The sequence below is a fragment of the Sus scrofa genome, chromosome 1, assembly GCF_054392235.1.
Source record: "Sus scrofa isolate SSC_HxYL_T2T_F1_AM1 chromosome 1, Sscrofa_HxYL_maternal_Yorkshire_Landrace_v2.0, whole genome shotgun sequence".
NCBI classification, from domain to species: Eukaryota; Metazoa; Chordata; class Mammalia; order Artiodactyla; family Suidae; genus Sus; species Sus scrofa.
Genome location: NC_139383.1, coordinates 38238959 through 38251049, shown reverse-complemented (window position 1 = coordinate 38251049; position 12091 = coordinate 38238959). Strand labels below are relative to the sequence as shown.

The following is a 12091-nucleotide window of genomic DNA, read 5'->3' as shown; positions in this document are numbered from 1 at the left end:
CTAGAACACACCCTTACACCATGCACAAAAATAAACCAAAATGGCTTAAAGAGTTAAACATAGATCATGACACCATAAAAATCCTAGAAGAGAACATAGACAAAACATTCTGACATAAATCATACAAATGTTTTATCTGTCGGTCTCCTAAGGCAATAGAAATCAAAACACAAATAAGCAAATGGGATCTAATAAACTTACAAGTTTTTGCACAGCAAAGGAAACCATAAAACAAAAAGACAACCTATATAGACTGGGGAAAAAAACTGCAAATGATGCAAACAACAAGGGCTTAATCTCCAAAATATATAAACAACCCATGCAACTCAACAACAACAAAAACAACCCAATTAAAAAATGCACAGAAAACCTAAATAGACATTTCTCCAAAGAAGACATACATATGGCCAGTAGGCATATGAAACAATGCCCAACAAAAAAACAGATCAAAACTACAATGAGGTACCACCTCACACTGTTCAGAATGGCCATCATTAATAAGTCTACAAATAACAAATTCGGGGGAGGGTGTGAAGAGAAGGGAATCCCCCTATGCTATTGGTGAAAATGTAAGTTGGTGCAATCACTATGGAAAAATTATGAAGGTTCTTCAAAAAACTAAAAATACAGTTGCCATATGATCCAGCAATCCTACTCCTGGACATACAGCCAGAGAAAACAATAAATCAAAAAAATTACATGCACCCCTATGTTCATTGCAGCACTATTCACAGTAGCCAAGACATGGAAACAACCTAAATGCCCACTGACAGATAAATAAATTAAGAAGATATGGTACATACATACAATGGAATACTACTCAGTCATAAGAAACAACAAAATGATGCCATTTGCAAGATTACAATACAAAGTGAAGTCAGAAAAGACAAATACTATAAAATATGACAAAAATGAACTTTCATGAAACGGAAACAAACTCATAAACATAGAGAAGAGACTTGTGGTTGCCAAGGGGAGTAAGAGAGTGGGAGAGAAATGGAGTGGGGATTTAGGATTAACATAAGCAATGTATTACATATAGGATGGATAAATAAAAATGTCCTACTGTATAGCACAGGGAACTATATTCAATATTCAATAAATCATAATGAGAAAATTATAAAAATATGTATATCACTTTTCTGTAGAGCAGAAATGAACACAATGTAAATCAACTATAATTTTTAAAAATTTTTTTAAAATTTCTGAAAGGCAGGAGAACTAATGATATCAATTCCAGTTTGAGTCCTAGTCCAAAGTTAGGAGTAGACTGATGACCCATCTTAATGACAGTCCAGCAGAGAGAGCAAGTTCTCCCTTACTCAGCTTTTTGTTTCTCTTCAGGCTCTCAACAGATTGGATGAAGCCCACCTCCATGGAGGAGGGCAACCTGCTTACCCAGTCTAGTGATTCAAATGTTAATGTCATCTAGAATCACTCTGACACTTAGAAACAATGTTTAGCCAAATATATGGACACAGGTGGTCCAGTTAAGTTGACACATAAAATTAACCAGTATACCATCCTAATTTCAAAAGTTTTAAAATGAACAGATTTTATCTTCATAATGAGTTAAAACTCTTTTAATAACTGACAGTGACTGAAAACAATCAGACCAAGATGTTAAGGGAGCCATGCTATATTTGAACCATACTTACATTAAAATTATGGTTTACCTGAAATTCAAATTTAAATGAGCATCCTCTGTTGTCTCTGGCAACTCTACACCTTCTCATAAGTGATTATTTGAATTAGGAAATTAGACAATATGCTGGTTTCCTTCTTTTGATAGTCTATGTAGGAAAAATAAATTATACTTATATCCTGTGTTATGGAAATCCATTTGGAATAGCAACCATTAATGGTTATTGTTAATGAGTTAATACTTGAAAAGGAAGTTGTAAGATTATTTAAATCTCCACCTCAGAGTGATCCCCAGAATTCTAAGGGAATTTTAATATCCAGCCTTCCAGTTCAGAGTGAAATAACACAAGTGAAATTCTGGTTTCCTTTAACCCTGAACAAATGGTTTGAACTCATAAAATCATAACATTTTAGAGCTATAAGGGATATTAGGAATTGTCATTTGATTAAAACTACTCTTACGCTTTTAAATGAAAAATTGCTCATTTTAAAGAAGAGAAGTTACTCGATGATCTTTCAGCTCTGCTGCCTGACATTCAATAAAGCAGAATGTCTAAGACTTACTATCAAACAGCTATAACCATGCTGTCAAGTACGACTTTTTAAACCTGTCAAACAGTCATTAGTTCTCCCTTCTTAAAACATCTGACTTTGAAGCTGCTTAACTTTTCCTGAGAAAATTCAAAGTGTAATTTCATTTTATGAAAAATCACCTAGCGTGACTTCTTCTTAGAAAGTACTTCTGAGAAACTATAGTTGAAACCATTTTAATTATTACATTTTCAGAAAAACTAGTTGTGAATCTTGCTGATTGAAATGGCTCTATGATTATTAGTTATATTTCCTAAATAATTGAATGTTCAATGTGATAATTATAATCTTTTTTTCATAAGGAATCAAGAACATAGCATGTCTTTGGCTTTATCATGATCCATAAAATTGTCAGCTCTCCATCACTTCATGAATTAATACCTGTCAGGATGGTGGATTCTTTTTAGGTGAGGGCTAGAAATAAGAAAAGGTTAGAGTGGTTGAAATGTCATTTTTATAAAAGCTGCTCTTTGCTCTTCTTCGAATATCATTAAATGACTAAGAAATAGTCCATAAGGCATCAAGTAACTTTCCTTTGCAGCCACAATGGAGCCCAGCTGTGAATGGCAGCACACATCTACCTCTCCTGTTCTTTCAGCTCTGCATGACCAAGGGTGATGATAAGTGACATACTTGGGATATGATGAAATAGAACACAAGACTCTGGAATACATGAGGCATGCTCTGTTTGTATCAGAGGTTCAGTTTAAATCAAAGTGGTGCAGAGCATCAAATAGCCTGTTAAGGGGTTTGGCAGCATGGCTTCTCAAATCTATGCTGGTTAAGGTTTCCAAAGCTCCCAAATGGATTTCATTATCTTGGGGAAATATATGTGAAGGCAAAAGGATTGAGCCACTGTATGAGTGAGAATCATGCTACACTGAGTAAAAGAGCAGGTTAATATTCATTTCAGCAATCCAAACAACTATGATGCAACTGCACACCATCACTGCAGTAATGGGTGTTGTTAATAGGAAGATGTAATAAGTGACTGCTTATGGACACAGATTAGTGAACATTTAGACATTGACATCTGGCTAAGTTCTAAATGCCATCCATGTATGTAGCTTTTTCAAGTGGAAACAACTATTTTTCAAGGCAACCCATAAAAGCACTTGAAACCAATAGCATATTTATGGGCTCTTATAAAATAAAAGCAGTCAACCTTATTGAACCTAAATGTTATTTTTACAAAGGAAATTTATTTTTGAATCATGATTTACCTTGTATTAAACATTTTATGTGACAGTGAGCTGCCCCAGAACCCCACTAAAAATGCTATTTTCAGGAATCCATGTTTACAATTCTTTTTTTTAATATTCTTATTTTTATGGTTAGGTCTTTAAAATAAGATAATTTACCTGGAAATTTATTTCAGCATTTGAGGAATTTATGGGTAACAGCAAACAGAAATCAAAGGATTACGTCTGTCTAGTGTATATTTAATATTTTTTTACAATTGCAGAAAATTTTGATTAACTCCTTTTATTTTGTCACAGAAAAAGTCCATATAACCCCCTGTAGGCAATAATTCAATTATACCTTTTTTGCAAAATGAACATCTTCATGGGTAGAAGAGGCATTCTCTCAATTTGGACTAGAAATATTTTTGTTCATGACAGTGCCTGCACTTCATAGGCCTTCTCTATATTCTTAAATGAAAGTGAAAAAGAACCATCAGATAAAAGAATGATCTAAATAAATTCCCCTAAATAGCATTATTACTGGTATATGAATGATGCACTGAAAGAATTGACCTCCTGATGCAGATGGTTTGCATCCCCATTGAGTTTCACTTTGAAGGTTCAAATCATTATCATATAGGTAGGGAGGATAATATGGCACTCAGTTTACAAAAGACGACAGAAAAGAAATTTAAGTCACTTTGATCAATTCAAGCTCTACGTATAATGCTCTGTCAATAGACACACCATGTGGCAGCTCCAGTTGAATGCTAATCCTTCCATTTTAAAAAGGTTACATGGCATGTTAGCTTCATGACTTCCATTAAAGCCAAAGGGAGTTATGCCATTACCATACTTTGGAGAAAGTATGTTCTCTAAAGCTATTGATTTTGATCTTTTGAACTCAAACTCTGATGCCTGTGTCTGTTGACAACTACCTTGCCTAGTTCTTATGGGATTCTGTGCTATTGAAGTGCTGGATTAGCGAGTAAGCCCCTTTTTCAAATTAATCAGCTTGTCTATCTGAGACAAATGTTTTTATCTTAATACCCTTAGAAATGCCACATTTCAAGCTTATTTCCCATAGTTAAGAATATACAGTTCAGAAATTCCAACCATGGGTTTTGCAGAAGTAAATGGAAGGCTTAGCTAGAAAGAGAGAAGCCAGTGTGACATGGTCAGATTTTTACTGCAGGAAGTGCAGTATGTCTGAACAGCAGCTATCTGATTAGGAAATGTGAGGGGAAGAGCAAGACAGGAAGCAGAGGTACCAGTTGGGAGGCTGCTGAAGATATCCAGGCTACAGAGAATGGCATGGACTAGGGTACAGGTAGTGGACATAGGGGGAAATGAAGGAATTCCAGTGATGCTTATGTTGTTGAATTGACATGGTCGAAGCTAGTAAAGCAAGGAAGTGAAAAGGGTGTCATTAACTGTCGGATATGAGGGTTGGCAGGCTATTTAGCAAATTGGAGGACCTAACCAATGGAGACAGCAGCAACTCAAGTGGAGCCATTTATTCCCAAGCAGGTATTTAGAACCAGTACTGCCATTCCTTTCAATTAAAAAAAAAAAATTGTTACATTTGGATACTGATGTAAATCTCACAATTATTAGGTATTAGGACTGCTGTGTAGACATTATAGAAACTGTCTGGAGGATAAATCTGCCCATAGACTGCCATTTCTGGTCCTCTACCTTTGTCCCTAGCATGTGATTGGGACTCAGTAAATCTCAATGCATGTTGGATGAATGAATAAATGAATGGAGAACAATGGCTCTAAGGTTTCATGTGGTCTAAGGAGTTTGTAATTTTAAAACTGAGCTTATATCAGTACATTTTTCATACTAACTGCATTTGAGAAAAATTTCCTATTTGATAGGGTAAAGGTTAAATAGTCTTAAAGATTTCTTCACACAAAAATTACGTTTGTAGTTCATATTTAAGATCTTTTTATTTTGGTTTACTGATATCGTTTTCTACTTGTAACAGGTATAAATGATGAATACTTAACATCTACTATCAGGGTTCCCTTAGAACTAAATTTAGATAAAACATCATAAGCCACTTTTAGAAAAACTAAGGATTGAAATAAAGGCATGGAGTGTTCTGAATAAGAAATAAAAGGAAAACAAGATTATGAGAAAGAAAAGAGAAAGCTAAAGAAGAGTACAGAATCTATGATAGTGAAGAAACTTGACTTTCATTATTCTTTTGTTCTTTTTGATGGTTTTTTTTTTTTGCTTTTAACTCCATACTTTAGAAACTTATGCACTTAAAAAATCTGTTTATTGAAGTATAGCTGATTTACAATGTTGTGTTAGTTACAGTTGTGCAAAGTGATTATGTATATATGTGTGTGTGTTTGTCTATTCTCTTTCAGATTCTTTTCTCTTACAGGTTACTACGAAATATTGAGTAGGGTTCTCAGTGCTATATAGTAGGTCTTTGTTGGTTATCTATTTTATATATAGCAGTGTATATATGTTAATTCCAAACTCCTAATTTATCCCTCCCCTCTCCACTTTCCCCTTATGTAACCATAAGTTTTCTGTCTGTGGATCTGGGTCTATTTCTGTTTTTCATACACATTTATTTGTATTATTGTTTTAGATGCCACACATAAGTGATATCATGATATTTTCTTTGGCTTATTTCATTTAGTATGATAATCTCTAGGTCCATTCATGTTGCTGGAAATGGCATTATTTCAGAATGGTCATCAAAAAGTCTATAAATAATAAATGCTGGAAAAGGTATGGGAAAAAAAGAACCCTTTTATATGGTTTGGTGGGAATGTAAATGGTACAACCACTATGCAGAACAGTGTGGAGTTTCTCTCAAAACTAAAAATGTTGATACAACATTGTAAAATAATTATAATAGAAAAAATGTAAGTCTTACCAAAAAAAATAGAACTATCATATATTCCTGCAGTCCCACTCCTGGGCATATATCCAGAGAAAATCATAATTTGAAAAGATATATGCACCCCAATGCTCACTGCAGCACTTTATACAACAACCAAAACATGGCTGCAACCTAATATCCAATGATAGATGAATGGATATAGAATATGTGATATATATACACAATCGAGTATTACTCAGGCATAAAAAAAATGAAAAAATGGAAACTTATTCACTGTTGATCTACATTTCCTTTTCTATTATATGTATTTGTGGATAAAAACATACCAAATGCTTCTTTACCTGCATCACCCACAGTCTGGTATGTAGAGCTTTCATTGTCCAGAATCTCCATGCAAATAAGCCTCTGTGTATCTTATCTAACCTCTCCAATGTCATCATCACATCATGTGTTTACTGTTCATGGTTTGATAAAATCAGTACACCTAAAAGAATCTTCAACTGCTGTCATACGTCATTGAAGGGTCTCATCTAGTAACAAAAACAGTGAACGATGGTCATGAAGAACAAGACAATTAGACAGACATATGCTTTGCAGTCAGAATTTATAGAGTATTTGTAATATGTACTTTATTTCATCTTTATAATTTAATCATAACAACTCTGTTAGGAGATATGATACCCATTTTATGCACGAAGGACAGTCACAAAGATTAAATAAACCTAAGCCCACAAAAATCAAAGAGCATTTATTCCATAAGATCTAATAACTCCATGTATCCTGTTTTTTTTTCCTTCCCTGCCTTCAAAGCAAAATGGCACTCTTACCAAAATATGTATATATGTGTGTGTATGTATATATATATATATATATATATATATATATACACACATATATTTACACACACTCATTACTACTGTCACTTGAAATGGTTTTCTTGATAGTCAATTTTGATATTAATTTCCTTAAGTTTCTTCATCTCCACTTTCATTACATACATTTTGGTTAACAATACTTAATTCTTTTCAGAGACATAAATCAAGAATTACTTGTTTCAACTGTCTCATGTATATAAAATTAAGAATGTACTTCATCCAAGTCAGAATTAGACCATATGTGTCTATATGTCAGCTCAACAGTCCCTCATTCAGGTTATAAAATGAGAGAATATTCAATTAACTGAGGTATATCAAAACGTACTATTCTTCATTGAGTTTTTGTACAAACTAGGGTTTTCATAGTTTCAATTGTCTCTTCCTATTTATAATATTTACATAGGGTGAACCTATAATTTATTATCCAAACTGGTACACTTTGAGCATAAAAAGGACAAGAAAATATGGGACAAAAGGGCTAAGTAGACTGTCCTGAAAAAACCAAGGTGTGTGATAACCTTAGACTGAAGTCACGTTGGACCAAATAAATATGATTGTTTCCCTTTACCTATACCTCACAAGGATGAATCCAAGATAGTTTTCAGCAGTGCTAACCTTGGGAGATAAAGTGTCACCAAACTTTAACGTCACAGGCTGAGTCACCTTCTCAAAACAATCTCAGCTGTTTTGCTATCATTGGAGGACAGCAGTATCACAGTTGTATATACTCTTTACATCTCAGACCTACAACACATTTTTCCTTAAAGATCAAGATGATGGCTTTCTTCCAAGTATTAAACCAGAGCAAAGCAGTATTTCCTGTACTTCTCATAGCTGAGGACCACTGGATGATTTCTAGACCCCACTTCAGATCCACTGAACTGAAAACTCTAGGAAAATGCCCAAGAGCCTGAAATCTTAACCAAATCCCTAAGTGATTTGTAATCACCCTATTTTTTCTTTTTTGGCTTTTTTTTTAGGGCCACACCCACTGCATATGGAAATTCCCAGGCTAGGGGTCAAATTGGAGCTATAGCTGCCAGCCTACACCACAGCCACAGCAATGCAGGATGCTGGATCTTTAACCCACTGAGCAAGATCAGGGATGGAACCAGCATTCTCATGGATACTAGACAGGTTTGAAACTGCTGAGCCATAACAGGAACTCTCATCACACTACATTTTGAGAATCACTGATTTACATTAAATATAAATATTAAAATTATGTGATGTAATCCCTAATTGCTGTTGTCTTAGCCCTTTCATTGGTTTATTTAAAATTTTAACAAGTATCAAAATTCTCTACCAATTGCATTTCATTCATAAATTTGGGTTACATTAAAGCATTTTCAGGCCTTCTACAATTCTTTCTTTCCCAGTGTTTCTGCCTCTCCCTCTCCTTTTCTGCTCTATTTCTTTCGTCTTCTCTTTTAATAAGAAATTGATCATCACTAGATTTTTCTCTCCATGCCAGATAATTTTGCATTATCTCCACCCAAAGAAAGATAAAATGTGTTTTGAATAAATATTAATAAAAATATAAAATGGAAATGTGACAACACATACTCCTTTCTCCAACTAAAAGGTATTCCTCTAAGCATTTATCTGAGTTGAAAAATGAACTCCGCTCTCCTGGTTACTTTATTCATTTGCATGTAATGCTGTAGGAAAGATGTCGGTTACAGATTTCAGGGCTCTAGTCTCAGTGGCCTTACCACCTGGCTTTGACAGTATTCCTTACAACAAAGTATCATAAGACTTGAGGGCAAGATCTCTGCTGATTCATCATTGTATCCTGAATAGCTCCTAGCAGAATGTCTTGTACAGGGAAGACACCCATTAATATTTGTCAAATGAATGAAGAGAAGAAAAGCAAAACCTGGGCTTTTTCTTAACTTGTCACGCTGAGCTCAGAAATGAATCTAACACATAAAGAAACCCTTTCATGGTATAAATGAGAATAATGATCCCTGCTCTATGTGGCTTTGTAACAATATTTTTAACAGTGAAGTTCAATCTTTGTGTTATGACTTGGAAATAAAAGAGAGTGTTTGGGAGAAACAAATAAGTTGAAATATTGCCAGGAAACTTATGGACTGGTTCTTTTTATTCCTGAGTCTCTGAGAAGGTAGGTGGTATATACTCAGGTAGCTCTGAGAGGCATGATTAACAAGTTTTTACTGAGTCCCTTACTGTTTGCAAGATACTATTTGCAAATGGCATTAGTTAATTCCAAAGAGACAAAAGTACATGCCGTACTTCCTTCTGCTGTAGCTTGCAACCTTGATGGAAGCCAAGATTTAGGGGACAATTAGAAAATAGTATAAGATTGTGTACTACATAGTGCTAAACTGAATGTAATTAAGCACATTTTCCCCTAATAATTCCACACGACAATAAGTCAGAGGGGGAAAGATTGATGTTGGCTGCCAATATAATAAAATATGCCAAAATTAACTGAAGATGGAAGACACAGAATTTCAAATTGTTTTTATGGGGAATATCATGAGAGTACTTCCCCCAAAGATTTGTTAGCTCAAATTTTTCCTGTAAAATGAGGAAATGTGATTCTAAATCAATCTTTATTTGTATGTTAGTTTGAAGGACCTTCTCTTTCATGAATTTAGGATAGGCTACCATAGCTACCTAAAAACAAATTAAACAACTTTGTAGGATACAACATGGTTTCCTTTGAAAATGTTTGTGTTTGCTAGCAGTGTTTTACTGAACCGCTTTAGTTTAAAGATAATCACCAAACAGGAGACAGTCTTTTCAGTGGAGTTGCTATAGCAGGAAGTGTCAGGTAATCTGTGTCACCAAAGGTTTCATTTCTGGACAATGCTCCAAACATTACATCTTTTTCCCGAGATGAACTCTCTAGGGATAAACAAGTGCTTGAAAGATAAAGGTTTGGACTTTAAGAAATTTTTTTTTAAATTTTAGGGCTGCACCCACAGCATATGAAAGTTCTCAGACTAGGGGTTGAATCAGAGCTGCAGCTGACGGCCTACACCATAGCCACAGCAACATCAGATCCAAGCCACATCTGCTACCTACACCACAGCTCACAGCAACACCCAGATCCTTAACCCACTGAATGAGGCCAGGGATTGAACCTGCATCCTCATAGATACTGGTCAGATTCGTTTCCTCTGAGCCATGACAGGAACTCCCAGAAAGAATTTTTTAAAGTGAAGATCTCAGGTTAGGTTGGTGCTGTTGGTTTTTTTGTTTGTTTTTTTTTTTTTTAATCATTTAGATTTTTTACAGATTTGAAAGTCCCATTTGGCCTCTATTTAAATCTTCACAAAGTGGTAGTACCTTTCCTCACCTTCTACAACTTTATATTCATAAATATTCTATCTCTTGGAAATACCTTGATCTCAGAGCAAAGAAAAGCAGATAGCATCCCAGGGCTGACTTTTCCCAGAAGACTTCTGGTTTTGTAAAAAATTTTGCGCCAACCTCATTTTATATCCAAAGGAGAGTTATTTTTTACAGAGGGAAAGAACAGAAGCAAAAGGTTAAATAAGTTCAAAATCCCATCTCTATTTGCTTTTTGCATTTAGTTAGCAATGTCTCAGTGCTTTATTCTTCAACATGGTAGCTATTTAAAAATATAACTACCAAAGGACTTTTGCACTGAAGTATTGAACAGCTTCATTTATCAACAACCTCTTTAACTGTGCACCTATTAGAGATATTCAAAAAGAAGAGAACTTTTCACGGAGGAAAAAATTAAAAATACAAATTTCTAGCATTTAATGTAAGTAATAAATGCATGATAATAGGAGATAATGTATCCTTTAAAAAACACTTTTAGTAGTAAAATATATGGGATGAGGAAAAGTAGAGAAGTAAAATGAGAATTTATGATAGTGTGACTTGATGAAGTCAGTTCATAATGGTAAATCAGTAACTGTAAATAGCAATAGTAATAGTAAATAAATGAACTTGTCATCTGTGTCATTCTGTTCACATCACCAGCCCTGTTCTTTCTCCTTCTAAAGAAGCGGTTTAGAATCCATACTTTTTAAACATTTCATGAAAGGACTGTAGGTAAATTGGTTAACAAATAGGGTTACAGTTGGCTCGCATAAATGGGGAGTTACCTATCATTTCCTGTGCTGCTAAGCAGATGGCACTGTCAGGTCATCCATCAATGTGAGTAAGGATGAACCGTCAGCACCAGAGAAAAGTGAAATCATGGAGGGGAAAGTTTCTAGTTTCTTGGATCTAGAGTTATTTCTTAAAAACACAAAGGAAATGGGATAGAGAGAGAAATGAACCTGGAATACAATAAAAACCTACTATCACTTATAATTTATATTAGTTGTACAATAATTCAGTGTATCTATATGAAGACACTAGACTCTAATGCTCATTTTAAATGCTGATAAATTATGATTTCGCTATCTGTGACCTTCAACTTAATTACTGCTCCACTGGATCGCAAAACATAATTCTTGTTAAGCACATGTGTTATCAGCATATGGATAGATATATGTATATATGTATGTACATATACATATATAAAAAGATAGATGTATAGATATAAAAGTCTTTCTCATAGGCATAAGCTAAAGAGGGAAATGACTGTGATAACATTTACGCTTTCACTACAAAATGAATCAAACTTTTTGGCTTCACCATGATCTCTTGGTGAGATCTATTTTTCTTCTACCCTTAATTTGTAAGCTCTTGAAGGATAAAGACATTTTACTCATGTCAATTTCCCCCTACCCTCAGCACTTAACATATTATTGGCACAAACCAGGCATTCAGTAAATATTTCATGAATTGAACTAAATTGTCATCTTTATTTTCCCCTTAAACAAGATGGATGTAATAAATCAGCAATACATTGAGGGGGCAGAGGTATAACCATTGAAAACAGAAGAAGCAGTAGAGCACAGGTCATTCAA

At 34.5% G+C, this 12091-nt stretch overlaps 1 protein-coding gene and 1 long non-coding RNA gene across 32 annotated transcripts in view; one reads left to right on the top strand and one right to left on the bottom strand.

Moving 5' to 3' along the window:
* The window catches only part of NKAIN2 (sodium/potassium transporting ATPase interacting 2), a 1025455-nt gene that overhangs the window by 814327 nt on the left and 199037 nt on the right, over positions 1-12091 (top strand). The gene's annotated exons all lie outside the window — the stretch shown is intronic.
* The window catches only part of LOC102165447 (uncharacterized), a 117926-nt gene that overhangs the window by 64103 nt on the left and 41732 nt on the right, over positions 1-12091 (bottom strand). Inside the window, exons 4-6 of one of the 3 annotated variants that reach the window (XR_014804760.1) lie at positions 6633-6821; positions 3778-3887; positions 1677-1793 (exon numbers count right to left, since the gene is read on the bottom strand). The exons of 1 other annotated variant lie outside the window; for it this stretch is intronic. This is a non-coding gene — a long non-coding RNA (uncharacterized LOC102165447). Of the gene's footprint in view, positions 1-1676; positions 3068-3777; positions 3888-6632; positions 6822-12091 lie in introns of those variants that run through there. One more of the 3 variants, XR_014804761.1, reaches the window with a different exon arrangement.